Genomic DNA, 18,965 nt, shown 5'->3' with positions numbered 1-18,965 from the left:
ATAAAACAAAAAAGGTGACTCAACCATGGCTAACAAGGGAAATTAGGGATAGCATAAGATCCAAGGAGAGGACATATAAATTGGCCAGAAAAAGCAGCAAACCTGAGGATTGGGAGCAGTTTAGGATTCAACAAAGGAGGACAAAGGGATTAATTAAGAGGGGGAAAATAGAGTATGAGAGTAAGCTTGCAGGGAACATAAAACTGACTGTAAAAGCTTCTATAGATATGTGAAGAGAAAAAGATTGGTGAAGTCAAGCGTAGGTCCCTTGCAGTCAGAATCAGGAGAATTTATAATGGGGAACAAAGAAATGGCTGACCAATTAAATACATACTTTGGTTCTGTCTTCACAAAGGAGGACACAAATAACCTCCCAGAGATGTCGGAGAACATCGGGCCTGATAAAAGGGTGGAACTGAAAGAAATCAGTATTTGTAGGGAAATGGTGTTAGGGAAATTGATGGGATTGAAGGCTGATAAATCCCCAGGGCCTGATAATCTACATCCTAGGGTACTTAAGGAAGTGGCCTGAGAAATAGTAGATGCATTGCTGGTCATCTTCCAAAATTCTACAGACTCTGGAACAGTCCCCATGGACTGGATGATAGCTAATGTAACCCCACTATTTAAAAAAGGTGGTAGAGAGAAAACAGGGAATTGTAGACCGGTAAGCCTGACATCGGTAGTGGGGAAGATGCTAGAGTCCATTATAAAAGATGTAATAGCAGAGCACTTGGAAAACAGTGACAGGATCAGACAAAGTCAACATGGATTTAGAAAAGGTAAATCGTGCTTGACTACTGGAATTTTTTGAGGATGTAACTGGTAGAATAATTAAGGGAGAACCAGTGGATGTGGTGTATTTGGACTTTCAGAAGGCTTTCGATAAGGTCCCACATAAGAGATTAGCGTGTAAAGTTAAAGCACATGGAATTCGGGGTAAGGTACTGACTTGGATAGAGAACTGGTTGGCAGACAGGAAGCAAAGAGTTGGAATAAACGGGTCTTTTTCCGAGTGGCAGGCAGTGACTAGTGGGGTACCGCAGGGATCGGTGCTAGGACCCCAGTTATTCACAATATATATTAATGATCTAGACGAGGGAACTAGATGTAATATCTCCAAGTTTGCAGACGACACAAAGCTGGGTGAGCGTGTGTGCTGTGAGGATGCCGAGAAACTCCAGTATGATTTGGACAGGTTGGGTGATTGGGCAGATACATGGCAGATGCAGTATAATGTGGATAAATGCGAGGTTATCCACTTTGGTGGCAAAAACAGGAAGGCAGAATATTAACTGAATGGCAATAGATTGGGAAAAGGGGAAGTGCAACGAGACCTGGGTGTCCTTGTGCACCAGTCGCTGAAGGTAAGCATGTAGGTGCAGCAGGCGGTTAAGAAGGCAAATGGTATGTTGGCCTTCATAGCGAGAGGATTCGGGTACAGGAGCAAGGATGCCTTGCCGCAGTTGTACAGGGCCTTGGCAAGACCACACCTTGAGTATTGTGTGCAGTTCTGGTCGCCTTATCTGAGGAAGGATGTTCTTGCCATGGAGGGTGTGCAGCGAAGATTCACCAGATTGATACCTGGGATGGCAGGAATGACGTATGAAGAGAGATTGGGTCGATTGGGCTTGTATTCGCTAGAGTTTAGAAGAATGAGAGGGGATCTCATTGAAACGTATAAAATTCTAACAGGACTAGACAGACTAGATGCAGGAAGGATGTTCCCGATGGTGGGGAAGTCCAGAACCAGGGGTCACAGTCTAAGGATAAGGGGTAATCCATTTAGGACAGAGATGAGGAGGAATTTCTTCACCCAGAGAGTGGTGAACCTGTGGAATTCTCTACCACAGAAGACAGTTGAGGCCAATTCATTAAATATATTCAAGAAGGAGTTAGATATATTTCTTAAGGTTAAAGGGATCAAGGAATATGGGGAGAAAGCAGGGACAGGGTACTGAATTTGGATGATCAGCCATGATCTCATTAAATGGCGGAGCAGGCTCGAGGGGCCGAATGGCCTACTCCGGCTCCTATCTTCTATGTTTCTATGTAACAGGCTGAAGGAGATCTGAAAGTGAGGAAGAGAATGTTGATTTCAGGCTGCAGGGAGTGACTGGAGTTCGGAGAGGATGGAGGCTCCGGAGTTTGGAACAAATGATGACTTGTGGAAGATTGAGATGGGAGCTGGCCCAGAGTCTGGGAAATTCCCCAGTAACTCTGTGAGTAGCCATGGACGGTCGGGCTCCCCTTTCCCCCTGAGAACCCCGTGCCCTTTCGGGGAAGGCAGCCTGCTCCAGGGCAGGGAGTTCGAGACATTCCGCCTTGAGGGTGGACAGATATGGACAAGGCTCTCGGTGCCGCCAAGGAAGTGGGAGGTGGACAATGCTCGGGAGCGGTATTGGCAATGGAATGGGGAATGAATCGTGCGCTGAGGTTCGGCACCGGCCTGAGGGAGGCTGATGGAGGGAAGACCAGGAGGCACCTGGGTGCCGGCAGGAGCTGGTCAGTTGTGCAGACACCGAGCCGGAGGAAATCTCGGCCAATGCAGGTCAACTGAATGAAATGAAGGGCTTGCCTGGGCAGCTGATGCGAGCCAGGACTGTGCTACCCATTTCACAATATTCAACCTGCAGAAGCTACAGCTCCCGCCTGGCCGACTAACTGTAACAGAATCAACTCATTAAGAACCAGTTTAGTGTTAAACGGATAAGAGAAGCATTATAATGGAAACACGCGCCTTTTCCTTCTCGTCTTACCAGTTTTCTCCCCTCACTCCTCTCTGACAGCACTGAACCCTTTCTGGGGGTTGAGCCCACGGATGCCTCATTATCCACGCATGAGCCTTGATGTTCGACTGTGGGGGAATCACATCTCAGACTGCCCTCACCTCCCATTCCACCAGAGGCTGCTGGATATCAGTGTGGAGTAGGAACCCGGGTTGATTTCACAGAATCACAGAATCACAGAAACCCCACAGCGCAGATAGAGGCCATTTCGGCCCATTGAGCCTGCACCGACACATATCCCACCCGATCCCCGTAACCCCTACACCAACGCATATCCCACCCTATCCCCGTAACCCCACGTATTTAATCCCCCTAACACTAAGGGTCAATTTATCATAGCCAATCATCCTAACCCGCACATCTTTGGACTGTGGGAGGAAACCGGAGCACCCGGAGGAAACCCATGCAAACACGGGGAGAATGTGCAAACTCCACACAGACAGTCACCCGAGGCCGGATTCGAACCCAGGTCCCTGGCGCTGTGAAGCAACAGTGCTAACCACTATGCCTCTCCCTCGCCCAGTCGTGATGTAGCAGGCCTACATCAGCCCAGTTAACATCAAACCTGAGACTTGGTCAGCTCTGCAGCTCACTGAATACCTTCCACGAGCCACTACTGGGGCAGAACTTACACAGAAATGTCCATTGGAAACAGAAAAAAAGAGAGTTACAATCTTAGAGGTGCCGGGCTCGGTGGCTAGGCAGGCAGAGGAAGATATTTGAGACAAGTGGCTCCAGAATAGGAATTGAATCTGGCATTCCCTGGCTTAGCACCACGTCACAACGTATTTTCCTAAAGGTTTTGGGTAGATGTGCAGGTGCAATGATCTCCTCCACCTCTTCAACCTTCCACCCACAGGCCAAATAGACACTGTCTTGACTAACCCTGAGTTCACCTTAGCTTGTACCATCTGACACATAAAAGGGGGGCTTTTGGCAGTTACAAAAGACTAAAGACGGAAGAAGCCCTAGAGGAGTATAAAAAGTGCAGGGGCATACTAAAAAAAGAAATTAGGAGGGAGAGGAGGGGCCATGAAATAACACTGGCGAGCAAAATAAAGGAAAATCCTAAGATGTTTTATAAGTATATTAAGGGCAAGAGGATAACCAGGGAAAGGGTAGGGCCCATTAGGGACCAAAGTGGCAATCTGTGTGTAGAGCCAGATGATGTAGGTGGGGTTTTAAATGAATTTTTTGCATCTGTGTTCACTATGGAGAGAGACGATGCAGACATAGAAATCGGGCAAGGGGACTGTGACATACTTGAACATATTAGCATCGAGAGGGAGGAGGTGCTAGCAGTTTTAGCAGGCCAAAAAGTGGATAAATCCCCAGGCCCGGACGAGATATATCCCAGGCTGCTGTGGGAGGCAAAGGAGGAGATTGCAGGGGCTCTGACACAAATTTTCAGAACCTCTCTGGCCACAGGGGATGTACCAGAGGACTGGAGAACAGCTAATGTAGTACCATTATACAAGAAGGGTAGCAGGGATAAACCAGGGAATTACAGGCCAGTGAGCCTAACATCTGTGGTAGGGAAATTATTGGAAAAAATTCTGAGGGACAAAATTAGTCTCCACTTGGAGAGGCAAGGATTAATCGGAGATAGTCAGCATGGCTTTGTCAAGGGTAAATCATGCCTGACAAATCTGATTGAATTTTTCGAGGGGGTGACTAGGGGGGTGGACGAGGGAAATGCTGTGGATGTGGTTTACATGGACTTCAGTAAAGCTTTTGACAAAGTCCCGCATAGGAGACTGGTCAAGAAGGTAAGAGCACATGGGATCCAGGGTGCCTTGGCGCGTTGGATCCTAAACTGGCTGAGTGGCAGGAGGCAGAGGGTGATGGTCGAAGGTTGCTTTTGTGACTGGAAGCCTGTGTCCAGTGGGGTACCTCAGGGATCGGTGCTGGGTCCCTTGTTGTTTGTGATCTACATAAATGATTTGGATGAGAATGTAAAAGGTATGATCAGTAAGTTCGCAGATGACACGAAAATTGGTGGGGTGGTAAATTGCGAGGAGGAAAGCCTCAGGCTACAGGACGATTGTTTTCCTTGGAGCAAAGAAGGCTGAGGGGGGACCTGATTGAGGTGTACAAAATGATGAGGGGCATAGATAGGGTAGATAAAGAGGAACTTTCCCCCTTAGTAGGGGGGTCAATAACAAGGGGGCATAGATTCAGGGTAAGGGGCAGGAGATTTAGAGGGGATTTGAGGAGAAACTTTTTCGCCCAGAGGGTGGTTGGAATCTGGAACTCACTGCCTGAAAGGGTGGTAGAGGCAGGAACCCTCACAACATTCAAGAAGCATTTGGATGAGCACTTGAAATGCCATTGCATACAAGGCTATGGACCAAATGCTGGAAAATGGGATTAGACTGGACAGGGATGGATGGGCGGCGCAGACACGATGGGCCGAAGGGCCTCTTTCTGTGCTGTAAAACTCTATGACTCTATGACTCAAATGACAGCCCCTCTCCAACAGTGCAGCTTAGTTTCTATAATCTAACTTTCACTTGCGATCGTTTTTGTTTGTTTTAGAAACATAGAAGATAGGAGCAGGAGTAGGCCATTCGGCCCCTCGAGCCTGCTCCGCCATTCAATGAGATCATGGCTGATCATCCAAATTCAGTACCCTGTCCCTGCCTTCTCCCCATATCCCTTGATCCCTTTAGCCTGAAGAAATATATCTAACTCCTTCTTGAATATATTTAATGAATTGGCCTCAACTGCCTTCTGTGGTAGAGAATTCCACAGGTTCACCACTCTCTGGGTGAAGAAATTCCTCCTCATCTCTGTCCTAAATGGCTTACCCCTTATCCTTAGACTGTGACCCCTGGTTCTGGACTCCCCCGCCATCGGGAACATCCTTCCTGCATCTAGTCTGTCTAGTCCTGTTAGAATTTTATAAGTTTCAATGAGATCCCCTCTCATTCTTCTAAACTCCAGTGAGTATAAGCCCAATCGACCCAACCTCTCCTCATACATCATTCCTGCCATCCCAGGTATCAGTCTGGTGCACTCCCTCCATGGCAAGAACATCCTTCCACAGATAAGGTGACCAAAACTGCACACAATACTCAAGGTGTGGTCTCACCAAGGCCCTGTACAACTACAGCAAGATATCCTTGCTCCTGTACTTGAATCCTCTCGCTATGAAGGCCAACATACCATTTGCCTTCTTAACCGCCTGCTGCACCTGCATGCTTACCTTCAGCGACTGGTGCACAAGGACACCCAGGTCTCGTTGCACTTCCCCTTCTCCCAATCTATTGCCGTTCAGATGATAATCTGCCTTCCTGTTTTTGCCACCGAAGTGGATAACCTCACATTTATCCACGTTATATTGCATCTGCCATGCTTCTGCCCAATCACCCAACCTGTCCAAATCATACTGGAGTTACTCGGCATCCTCCCCACAGCACACATGCACACCCAGCTTTGTGTCATCTGCAAACTCGGAGATATTACATCTAGTTCCCTCGTCTAGATCATTAATATATATTGTGAATAGCTGGGGTCCTAGCACCGATCCCTGCGGTACCCCACTAGTCACTGCCTGCCACTCGGAAAAAGACCCGTTTATTCCAACTCTTTGCTTCCTGTCTGCCAACTAGTTCTCTATCCAAGTCAATACCTTGTCCCCAATCCCATGTGCCTTAACTTTACACGCTAATCTCTTATGCGGGACCTTATCGAAAGCCTTCTGAAAGTCCAAATACACCACGTCTACTGGTTCTCCCTTATCTATTCTACCAGTTGCATCCTCAAAAAATTCCAGTAGATTAGTCAAGCACGATTTACCTTTTGTAAATCCATGTTGACTTTGTCCGATCCTGTCACTGTTTTGTACCCTGTGCCTCCCCTTTGAAGGGGAAGGGGGCGACCAGGATTGTGCACTGCATTCCAGATGAGGATGAAGCATTATCACTCCTAAGAATAACCTCTGTATTCTCCACTTTCTGGCTCTGCCTCCCAATATACTATTTCCTTTTTAGTCACGTCTCCACATTGGCAATGTCGAGTCTACTATCAGTCCCAGGGTTCATGTGAAAGAAAGAAATTGCATTTATACAGCAACTTTCACATCCCCGGGAGGTCCCAAAACACGTCACAGCCAATGAACTATTTTTGAAATATGGCCACTGTTGTTAAGTGAACAAACATGCTGCCCAATTTGCACACAGCAAGATCCCACAAACAGCAATGAGATAAATGACCAGATAGTCAGTTTGTGGTGATGCTGTTTGAAGCAGAAATGTAGGCCAGGACACTGGGGAACTAAACAACTTGTACATACCTTACTTGCCCTGAGATTTAAAACAATCAAAATAAAATGGCCAATAAAAAGTTGTAAATTTCAGCTACAGGCTGACATGTAAGACCACGCCATACTAAATACAGTTGCGGGCTCTTTTAGATATCCCGTTAAACTTTATACCCTTCCAAAAAATGTCAAGGGATCTTTTACATCCACCTAAACAAACAAACTGGACGTTGGTTTAGCATCTCATAAGAACATAAGAAATAGGAGCAGGAGTAGGCCAATCGGCCCCTCGAGCCTGCTCCACCATTCAATAAGATCATGGCTGATCTGATCCTAACCTCAAATCTACTTCCACTCTCCATCCCACCCGAACCCATGTGATCTCCCGGGAGAGGCGAAAAACCAGATAAAAACCCAATGGCCAATTTGGGAGAAAAAATCTGGGAAATTCCTCTCCGACCCATCTAGGCGATCGAAACTCGTCCAGGAGATCACTCTGTCCCTGTATTTCCTACAGTACTTACCTTCTGTAAAAGGTGATCTCCACCCCAGCCAGGAACAGGTCCAATTTGCTCTTGAAGGACTCCTAGCTGGCAGCCTGTTCTCATCCAAAACCCTGAATCTATTCCTTCCCATCTTGCTCATTCTTCCACTGTCAGTGATGCGTTTCATTTTCCATTTGTCTGCCCAATAATGTAACTGATCCAAATAATCTACAAAAGTCTAACTGCACCCTCTCTCCCTGCTTACAACAGGTTCTGGATCCAGCTCATCCAATGAGATGAGAAGCGGGGTCCAAAACTGGCAACGCCAAGAAACTGCAAAATACAGATTGCTCCGGAAAATTCCAGCTCTTCCCGTGACCGTGGGCCTGAGCTCCGGGCGCTGGGGCCGGCCCGGCCCGGGGTGCCTGTCCCTTTAAGGCTGGGGCCCACTCCCGGGCCATTGGAGCGGTTGCAGGGGGAGATTTGCATACGTTGGTGATATGCACCAATCAGAGAGCGAGCTGATCCCGGGCCCCCAATCCGCGTTCACGTTGTCCACGACAAGACGTCATGGGAAATCCCCACACCCCCAGCTCGCGCTGCAAATAGTAACAGGGACTTTCCACAGGGGAGATACAGAGAGGGGAGAGATACAGAGACAAGGGGCACAGAGAGAGAGGTATAGAGACAGACACACAGAGAGCAGGGGAGAGAGAGAGATAGAGGAGGGATAGAGAGACAGAGAGAGAGGGGAGAGATACAGAGACAAGGAGCACAGCGAGAGATAGAGAGACAGTGAGGGACAGAGAGATAGAGAGAAGGGGCACACAGAGATAGAGGGGAGAGATACAGAGACAAGGGGCACAAAAAAAAAGTTGATTTGAGAGAGAGATAGAGGGAGAGGTATAGAGACAGAGAGAAGGGGGGCACACAGATAGAGGGAGAGGTATAGAGAGAGACAGTGAGGGACAGAGATGGACACACAGAGAGCAGGGGAGAGATATAGATAGAGAGAGAGAGACAGAGGGAGAGACACAGAGATAGAGAGACAGTGAGGGACAGAGAGATAGAGAGAAGGGGCACACAGAGATAGAGGGATAGAGAGACACAGAGATAGAGGGAGGGAAGAGACAGAGAGCAGGGGAGAGATAGAGGGAGGGAAGAGACAGAGAGCAGGGGAGAGATAGAGGGAGGGAAGAGACAGAGAGCAGGGGAGAGATAGAGGGAGAGACACAGAGAGCAGGGGAGAGAGAGACAGTGAAGGACAGAGAGCAGGGGAGAGGGACAGAAGAGAGGGAGAGACAGAGACTCAAGCAAAGGGAGAGGGGAAGAGACAGAGAGGGAGAAATACAGAGAGCAGAGAGAGGGAGGGAGAGAGATCAGAGGACAGACAGACAGAGAGACGGAAACAGACGCGAGCAGTTAGGCAGACGGGTAATAGTGAGGGAGGTGCAGATACAGCCGGAGAGGCACAGAATCCAGAGAGTGTGCAGTGAGTCGGAGGGGGAGCAGTCCCATTCAGCAAGGGGCTGTAGCAGGCAGAGAGCCGGAGGCCCTGCCCGAGGAGGAAGCAGCGCCGGCCCAGCCTTCTCGCCCCGGATGAGTGAGCCCTGAAGTCAGCCGGTGTTTGGAGCCGAAGCGCCGCGCCTGTGGGGTCCGGAGTGAGCCCGGGGCGGCTCTCCTCCCTCCAGCTCAAGGTGAGCTTGTTTGGTGTGTGTGGGCCTCACAGTCTCTGCTCGGCGGGGGTTCTATTTTATTCTGGTTTGCTGATGTGTGCACACACTGAACCCCCGGGTCCCGATACATGCTGCAGCTCTTCCTCCCCAGTGGAAAGGTTTGGCCAAACGCCTGATTGCTGTTGGAGTATTGGTAATAAATAGTCCCGTTCGATCCCTGACCACAGCGAGAGCTGCAGAATGGCCCTCAGGCTGGAGGAGAGGAAGGGTCAGCCTGGATTCCCACTCCTGGGAGATTTTGCTTATTTGGGGACAGGGTAGGGTTTAGCTCCGAGGAATATTCTACCCACAGTAACAGCCTCAGGTGGTGGACCAGCACCTTCAGCGAGGAAGAAATCTGGCTCCAGGTGTGAGAATGACGTCAGTGTCAGGACAACGCCTCAATTTACACAATCATCCTTCACTTAAAGCAGGATGACACCTTAAAGTGCTGTGAATGTATTTTACACATTGCCACATGCGCTGGGGACTAATGTGTCAGCAAACTGCCTGATGGGCTTCCCCCAATGGGTCAATGACATGGGATTGAGTCATAGCAAGGTCCCAGTTTTGGTTCCCAGACTGTGAGGGATTGGTTGAGCCCGGCCTGGGCACTGGTCAGGGGGCCACAATTGACCTCCGACTCCCTGGGTTAGGAAGGGTCAAATCATCCAATCCCATTCCTGATCACTATCTTTCACTCCCTGGCTGGAAATGTGTGGACATTTGACCAGGACACAATCACACTTGGATGTGACGGCCTCCATTGACAACACTAAGCTTGTCTAGCTCACCCATGAAGAACAGGCTGTAATTCATTATCAGAGACAGAGTAAAGAAGCTCCAGCCTCAGCTCATCTGCTGAAACCCTCACCCATGCCTTTGTTCTCTCTAGACTATTCAAATGCCCTCCTGGCTGGCCTCACATCTTCCACCCTCCATAAACTTGAGCTCATCCAAAACTCTGCTTCCCGTATCCAAACTCGCATCACTCATCACCCCTGTGCTCGCTGACCTACATTGGCTCCCGGTCCGGCAATGCCTCGATTTTAAAAATTCTCATCCTTGTTTCCAAATCCCTCCATGGCCTCGCTCCACCCTATCTCTGTAACTTCTTCCAGCTCTCTGAGATCTCTGCGCTCCTCCAATTCTGGCCTCGTGCACATCCCCGATTTTAATCGCTCCAACATTGATGGCCATTCCTTCAGCTGCCGAGGGTCTAAGCTCTGGAATTCCCTCCCTAAACCCCTCTCCTCCTTTTAAGGCACTCCTTAAAACCTACCTGTCCTAATATCTCCTTATGTAGCTCGGTGTTAAAATTTGTCTGATAATGCACCTGTGAAGTGCCTTGGGACGTTTAACTAGGTTAAAGGTGCTGTATAAATGCAAGTTGTTGTATCAGCAGATTAGGGAGTGTCAGGTGTTTGAGAGGTAGCTCATATCAAACTAACATGATAGAGTCACTGAAGTGGTAATGAGAGGAGAATTAACGGATATCATATACGTGGATTTTCAGAAGTCATTTGATAAGAATCCGCACGAGAGCATCTGGAAAGGAAGGTAGTCTCGTAGCACGGATAAGGAACTGGTTGGGAGACCGAGATGGGATAAAAGGGACATTCTCAGATTGGCAGGTAATAACAAGAAGTGGTGACCCCCCCCCCCCCCCCCCCAGGTAATGAATGACCATTTTGGGGGAATAGAGGGATGGTTGTCAAAGTTTGAGATAATATTAAGCGAGGAGGTGGAGTGTTTTGTGAAGATGATGAACAAAAGGATTTAGGGATCCAGATACATAAATCATTGAAAGCTCGTTCACGGGTGCAACTGGTGATCAAAAAGGTAAATGGGACATCAAGATATGGTATAAAACAATCAGAAAAATACCACTACTGTTACCCAGGGTGCGGACTTGGGGTCAGTTGTTTTGGCTTCCAGCTTAGGAAGGATACATTGGCCTTGGAGGAAGTCCAGCGACGATTCGCCAGGATGGTACCTGGGATGAAGGGATTGAGCTATGATGAGAAATGGGTTAAATTTGTTGGAGATCAAACGGTTAGGGGGACATCTGATTGTAGTGTTTAAAATAATGAAGAGAATTGACAGGGTTTAATCCTTCCCTCTGGTATGTGAATCCAGAATATGGGCATGTAGAATCATAGAAATTACAGCACAGGAGGTGGCCATTCAGCCCATCATGCCTGTGTCTGTGCTAGCTCTCCAGCTGGAACTGCCTATTGTAATCCCGCATCCTTGCCTTTTGTCCGCATCCTTTTACATTCTTCCTTTTCAGATACTTATGCAGTTATCTGTTAAGTAATATCCAACAGCCCCTTGTGATAAAGCATTTCCTGTTCTAATAACCCACTGTGTGAAAAAACGTTGTTCTCCTTGTAATAATTGTCAATCTGTGCCGCTTGTTACTGATTCACCAACCAGTGGGAACAAGCTTTCACTCTCTGCTCTTTCAGAACCTTTCATCATTTTGAAAACTTCTATTAGATTCCCCTTAAGAACATAAGAAATAGGAGCAGGAGTAGGCCAATCGGCCCCTCGAGCCTGCTCCACCATTCAATAAGATCACAGATCACAGAAATCACAGAAACCCCACAGTGCAGATAGAGGCCATTTCAGCCCATCGAGCCTGCACCGACACTTATCCCACCCGATCCCCGTAACCCCTACACCAACACATATCCCACCCTATCCCCACGTATTTAATCCCCCTAACACTAAGGGTCAATTTTTATCATAGCCAATCAACTTAACCCGCACATCTTTGGACTGATCTGGTCTGATCTGATCCTAACCTCAAATCTACTATCACTCTACATCCCTCCCGAACCCATGTGATCTCCTGGGAGAGGCGAAAAACCAGATAAAAAAAACCAATGGCCAATTTGGGAGAAAAAAATCTGGGAAATTCCTCTGCGACCCATCTAGGCGATCGAAACTCGTCCAGGAGATCACTGTCCCTATATTTTCTACAGTACTTACCTTCTGTAAAAGGTGATCTCCACCCCAGCCAGAAACAGGAATAGAACCATCTCCTGAAATCTAACACATAATTGGAACACAAGAAGTAGGAGCAGAACCAGGCTACACGGCCCCTGGGCCCGCTCCGCTACCCACAGGGCCATGACCGTTCCGAACATAGACTCATGTCCAATTTCCTGCCCGCTCCCCGTAACCCCTAATTCCCTTCTAGGAAACTGTCTATTTCTGTTAAAGTGAAAAGGCACCAATTCTTTGAGCCTTTCTTCATAACCAAGACCCCTCATTCCTGGTATCATTCTAGTGAATCCTCACTGTCCACTTTACACGATCCTACAATTGGACTGATGCTGGTTAAAAGTTCATTCGTGAAACAATTCTTCACAGAGAGAATGGAATGCAGTGCGCTAGAAAGCCGGAGAGGCAAAGTCAGCTGAGATGTTTGAGGGGAGATGGAGCGAGGGACCCTAGCAAATTCTCAGCAAGGGCTTCAAAACCCCGACACAGTCCCCCCAAAAAAAGGCAGCAGACCAAAACCAGCCCTGAATATAGGTCGAAGGGCACAGGAAGACCAGGCATTGGACTGAAGGTCAGTGGGTCATGGGTTTGTCATATCCCCAGCTGTCAGTTTATGCAACATTTCATCACTGCTACTGAGGGGAAAGCCCTGAAGTACACACTTTGCAACGGTCTGAGGGTGGGGGGTCTGAGGGCTGGGGGTGGGGGGTCTGAGGGCCGGGGGAGGGGGCACAAGGTTTAATTTTGGTTGGGGGGGGAATTATTTTTGACACTTGATTTAGTTGACTTTCCAGCATTTTGGGGCTGACTGCAATTCTGCTTTGTGAGCCAGAAATAATTTCTGGATGAGGGGTTACAGATATTTTAAATAACTGTTCAAAGAAAGGAGAAAAGGATAAACTGGGGAACTACAGACCAACCAGCCTCACATCAGCACTGGGTGAGCTTCTAGAATCCATAATTGAACACTACCCTAGAAAGGCACGGGTTAATTAGGGACAGTCAGCGTGGATTAGTAAAAGGCAAGTTGTGTCTGACAAACGTAAAGAGAAGTTAGTGGAATGTGTTGATACAGGAAATGCAGTGGATGTTGTGTATATGGACTTTCAAGATGCATTTGATGAGGTGCCACATAGGAGACTTGTTGATAAAATTCAGGCTCAGGGTTTTAGAGGGATTGGGGCAGTCTGGATAGGTATTTGGCTCCAGGACAGAGAATGGCAAGTTCTGATGAATGGCTGTGTTTGGTGTGAGAGGTTGTAAACTGTGACCATTAGACTTCAGTATTCATAAATGATCGGGACCTGGGTATCGGGGTCACAGTATCAACATTTGCAGATGAGACAAAAACAGAGAGCTTGGTTAACTGTGAGGAGGACTGTAAGTGACTCCAGGACAGAGACAGGCTAGTAGATTGGGCAGAGAGATGCCCAATGAAATTTGGTGCAGAGAAATGTGTGGCAATACATTTTGGAAGAAGCATAAGAGGAAATCTAGAGTAAATGGTATAACTCTATAGAGTAGAGGGGCAGAGAGACCGAGGGGCTCAGAGGGCAAAGTAATAGAGCCTGTAAAAAGCAAATGGGATCCTAGAGTTTATACATAGGGGCATAGCAAACAAAAGCAAAGAGGTAATGGTAAGCCAATAGAAACCATTGGTTACACCGCAGTTAGAATATTATCCAACTTTAAGAAAGAGGTCGAGGCTATGGAGAGGGTGCAGAACAGATTCATGGCACTTGGGTCGAGGGGCTTATGGGGAGAGATGAGGTGTCAGCTGTGGCTCAGTGGGTAGCACTCTTGCCTCTGAACCAGAAGATTGTGGGTTCATAGTCCCACTCCGGGGTCTTGAGTCCATAATCTAGGCTGATCTCGCCAGTGCAGTGCTGAGAGACTACAGCACTGTTGGAGGCGCTGTCTTTCGGCTGAGACGTTAAACCGAGGCCCCGTCTGCGCTCTCGGGTGGACATAAAAGATCCCCCCCATGGCACTATTTCGCAGAAGAGTTAACCCCAGTGCCCTGGCCAATACCTATCCCTCAACCAACATCAGTAAAACAGATTAACTGATCATTATCATGTTGCTGTTTGTGGGATCTTGCTGTGTGCAAATTGGCGCTCGCGTTTCCTACATTACAACAGTGACCGTACTTCAAAAGTACTTAATTGGGTGTAAAGCACTTTGGGATGTCCTGAGGTTGTGAAAGGTGCTATAGAAATGGAAGTCTTTCTCTTTTTTTTAGATTAGTGAAACTGGGGCTCTTTTCATCAGAGCAGAGAAGGGTAAGAGGAGATCTGTTGGAGGGGTCCAAAATGATGAGAGAAATCGGGAACAGCTCTTTTTTTCAGTCGGTGAGTCAGTAACTGGAGGGAATAAATTTAAGATCATCACCAAGAGAACGAGAAGGGAGAGTGGAGGTAAATGTTTATGTGGAGAGTTGTTGGGCATGGCTAGCCCGACCAGGAATGCATACAGTACTTTTGTGCTTCTTCACCCAGTTATCAGTTCAAGGATTGCTGTCGGGAACTGTCACCTGTAAATCCATGTATGTCAACAATAATTGGAGCAGGGTGGGTTTTGCCATCCTTCTGACTGTAAAACTTTCCATTCCCATGTCCCTGAGTATCATTCATCACCGGACTTTGTGTTACTGAAAGCGGCTGGTCCAAGAGCTCGAAGTGATTGGGTACTGGGTGGGGTCAGTGGGTTACTGGGTGGAATCAGTGATTGGGAACGGGTTGGTAATGGGCAGTGGGGGCGGTGCTATAATCAGATTGGCATGACAATAACTGGGCACTGTTGCACCAATGGAGTAGACATTGGCCTTTCACTGCCAGGATCTAGATTCAAAACATCTCACACTGATGGAATGAAAGTCTCCTCTATTGGCTGTAGTATGCAATGGGTCATTCCTATGAGATTGGGGCTGAAGTATATTAATATGCAGAGCAGAAGGAGCTTTATATCTAACCCCGTGCTGCACCTGCCCTGGGAGTGTTTGATGGGACAGTATAGAGGGAGCTTTACTCTGTATCTAACCCGTGTTGTACCTGCCCTGGGAGTGTTTGATGGGTCAGTGTAGAGGGAGCTTTACTCTGTATCTAACCCGTGCTGTACCTGCCCTGGGAGTGTTTGATGGGTCAGTGTAGAGGGAGCTTTACTCTGTATCTAACCCGTGCTGTACCTGCCCTGGGAGTGTTTGATGGGACAGTGTAGAGGGAGCTTTACTCTGTATCTAACCCGTGCTGTACCTGCCCTGGGAGTGTTTGATGGGACAGTGTAGAGGGAGCTTTACTCTGTATCTAACCCGTGCTGTACCTGCCCTGGGAGTGTTTGATGGGACAGTGTAGAGGGAGCTTTACTCTGTATCTAACCCGTGTTGTACCTGCCCTGGGAGTGTTTGATGGGTCAGTGTAGAGGGAGCTTTACTCTGTATCTAACCCGTGCTGTACCTGCCCTGGGAGTGTTTGATGGGTCAGTGTAGAGGGAGCTTTACTCTGTATCTAACCCGTGCTGTACCTGCCCTGGGAGTGTTTGATGGGACAGTGTAGAGGGAGCTTTACTCTGTATCTAACCCGTGCTGTACCTGCCCTGGGAGTGTTTGATGGGACAGTGTAGAGGGAGCTTTACTCTGTATCTAACCCGTGCTGTACCTGCCCTGGGAGTGTTTGATGGGACAGTGTAGAGGGAGCTTTACTCTGTATCTAACCCGTGCTGTACCTGCCCTGGGAGTGTTTGATGGGACAGTGAAGAGGGAGCTTTACTCTGTATCTAATCCGTGCTGTACCTGCCCTGGGAGTGTTTGAAGCTGGTGCTGGATGTCTGAAATGGGAAAGTGTTCCATTTTGAACACTAATGCCCCTCTCTTTGAACACAATTAAAAGTAGTTAGCAGTGCCCTTTGATTTATGTAAACCACACCAGCTTCCAATTTGTGTTTAACTGATCTGAGCAGGTTCTACCAATAGTCAGATGTAAGCTTTCTGGCCGTAAGTTAATGAAGGCGACTTCGTGAATTAGTGCTGTGTCATTCTATAAAATGTTGATTAGGCTGAGAAGAAGGAAGTGAAAATATTATCCTTCAACTGTGTATGAGGGAAATTCCAGGGAAGGAACACTGGCGCAAAAGCTCCAGTCACTCTGGTAATTGGACTTACCAAACCAACACCAGCCCGCCCATCCAATATACACACCGACCGAACCAACACCAGCCCGCCCATCCAATATACACACCGACCAAACCGACACCAGCCCGCCCATCCAATATACACACCTACCGAACCAACACAAACCGCCCATCCAATATACACACCGACCGAACCAACACCAGCCCGCCCATCCAATATACACACCTACCGAACCAACACCAGCCCACCCATCCAATATACACACCGACCGAACCAACACCAGCCCGCCCATCCAATATACACACCGACCGAACCAACACCAGCCCGCCCATCCAATATACACACCGACCGAACCAACACCAGCCCGCCCATCCAATATACACACCTACCGAACCAACACCAGCCCGCCCATCCAATATACACACCGACCGAACCAACACCAGCCCGCCCATCCAATATACACACCGACCAAACCGACACCAGCCCGCCCATCCAATATACACACCTACCGAACCAACACAAACCGCCCATCCAATATACACACCGACCGAACCAACACCAGCCCGCCCATCCAATATACACACCGACCGAACCAACACCAGCCCGCCCATCCAATATAGGCACCGACCGAACCAACACCAGCCTGCCCATCCAATATACACACCGACCGAACCAACACCAGCCCGCCCATCCAATATAGACACCTACCGAACCAACACAAACCGCCCATCCAATATACACACCTACCGAACTAACACCAGCCCGCCCATCCAATATACACACCTACCGAACCAACACCAGCCCGCCCATCCAATATAGGCAACTACCGAACCAACACCAGCCCGCCCATCCAATATACACACCGACCGAACCAACACCAGCCCGCCCATCCAATATACACACCGACCGAACCAACACAAACCGCCCATCCAATATACACACCTACCGAACCAACACAAACCGCCCATCCAATATACACACCTACCGAACCAACACAAACCGCCCATCCAATATACACACCGACCGAACCAACACCAGCCCGCCCATCCAATATACACACCTACCGAACCAACACCAGCCCACCCATCCAATATACACACCGACCGAACCAACACCAGCCCGCCCATCCAATATGCACACCTACTGAACCAACACCAGCCCGCCCATCCAATATACACACCGACCGAACCAACACCAGCCCGCCCATCCAATATACACACCTACCGAACCAACACAAACCGCCCATCCAATATACACACCTACCGAACCATCTTCATTAAGATGGAGAGTGAAGTAGTTGACTCAAAGACTAGGGTCCTGAATTTAAATAAAGGAAACTGTGATGGTATGAGGCGCGAGTTGGCTAGGATGGATTGGGGAATGTTATTTAAAGGGTTGACCATGGATAAGCAATGGCAAACATCTAAAGATTGCATGGATGAAGTACAGAATTTGTTCGTCCCTGTTTGGCATAAAAATAAAACAAAAAAGGTGACTCAACAGTGGCTAACAAGGGAAATTAGGGATAGCATAAGATCCAAGGTGAGGACATATAAATTGGCCAGAAAATGCAGCAAACCTGAGGATTGGGAGCAGTTTAGGATTCAGCAAAGGAGGACAAAGGGATTAATTAAGAGGGGGAAAATAGAATATGAGAGTAAGCTTTCAGGGAACATAAAAACTGACTGTAAAAGCTTCTGTAGATATGTGAAGAGAAAAAGATTGGTGAAGTCAAGCGTAGGTCCCTTGCAGTCAGAATCAGGGGAATTTATAATGGGGAACAAAGAAATGGCAGACCAATTAAATACATACTTTGATTCTGTCTTCACAAAGGAGGACACAAATAACCTCCTAGAGATGTCGGGGAACATAGGGTCTAATGAGAGGAAGGATCTGAATGAAATCAGTATTTGTAGGGAAATGGTGTTAGGGAAATTGACGGGATTGAAGGCCGATAAATCCCCAGGGTCTGATAATCTACATCCTAGGGTACTTAAGGAAGTGGCTCTAGAAATAGTAGATGCATTGCTGGTCATCTTCCAAAATTATATAGACTCTGGAATAGTTCCCACGGATTGGAGGGTAGCTAATGTAACCCCACTATTTAAAAAAGGTGGTAGAGAGAAAACGGGGAGTTATAGATCGGTAAGCCTGACATCAGTAGTGGGGAAAATGCTAGAGTCCATTTTCAAAGATGTAATAGCAGAGCACTTGGAAAACAGTGACAGGATCAGATAAAGTCAACATGGATTTACAAAAGGTAAATCATGCTTGACTAATCTACTGGAATGTTTTGAGGATGTAACTGGTAGAATAGATAAGGGAGAACCAGTGGATGTGGTGTATTTGAACTTTCAGAAGGCTTTGGATAAGGTCCCGCATAAGCGATTGGCATGCAAAGTTAAAGCACATGGGATTGGGCGTAAGGTACTGACTTGGATAAAGAACTGGTTGGCAGATAGGAAGCAAAGAGTTGGAATAAACGGGTCTTTTTCCGAGTGGTAGGCAGTGACTAGTGGGGTACCGCAGGGATCGGTGCTAGGACCCCAGCTATTCACAATATATATTAATGAT

The 18,965-nt window shown here is 47.9% G+C and overlaps 2 protein-coding genes across 3 annotated transcripts in view; both read left to right on the top strand.

The window, feature by feature from the left end:
* Positions 1-18,965, top strand: part of LOC147098456 (tetraspanin-5-like) — a 111,932-nt gene that overhangs the window by 85,139 nt on the left and 7,828 nt on the right. The window lies entirely within an intron of this gene.
* The window catches only part of LOC147098455 (nuclear factor NF-kappa-B p100 subunit-like), a 76,533-nt gene continuing 65,670 nt past the window's right edge, over positions 8,103-18,965 (top strand). Inside the window, exons 1-2 of one of the 2 annotated variants that reach the window (XM_085970138.1) lie at positions 8,103-9,235; positions 12,635-12,836. The gene's annotated coding sequence lies outside the window, so the exon portion shown is untranslated. The remainder of the gene's footprint in view (positions 9,236-12,634; positions 12,837-18,965) is intronic. The other variant, XM_085970137.1, reaches the window with a different exon arrangement.

Source organism: Somniosus microcephalus, chromosome 29 (assembly GCF_052327205.1).
Source record: "Somniosus microcephalus isolate GS21.2 chromosome 29, FLI_Smic_1.0, whole genome shotgun sequence".
Taxonomy (NCBI): domain Eukaryota; kingdom Metazoa; phylum Chordata; class Chondrichthyes; order Squaliformes; family Somniosidae; genus Somniosus; species Somniosus microcephalus.
This window is presented reverse-complemented; position numbering and strand designations above follow the sequence as displayed.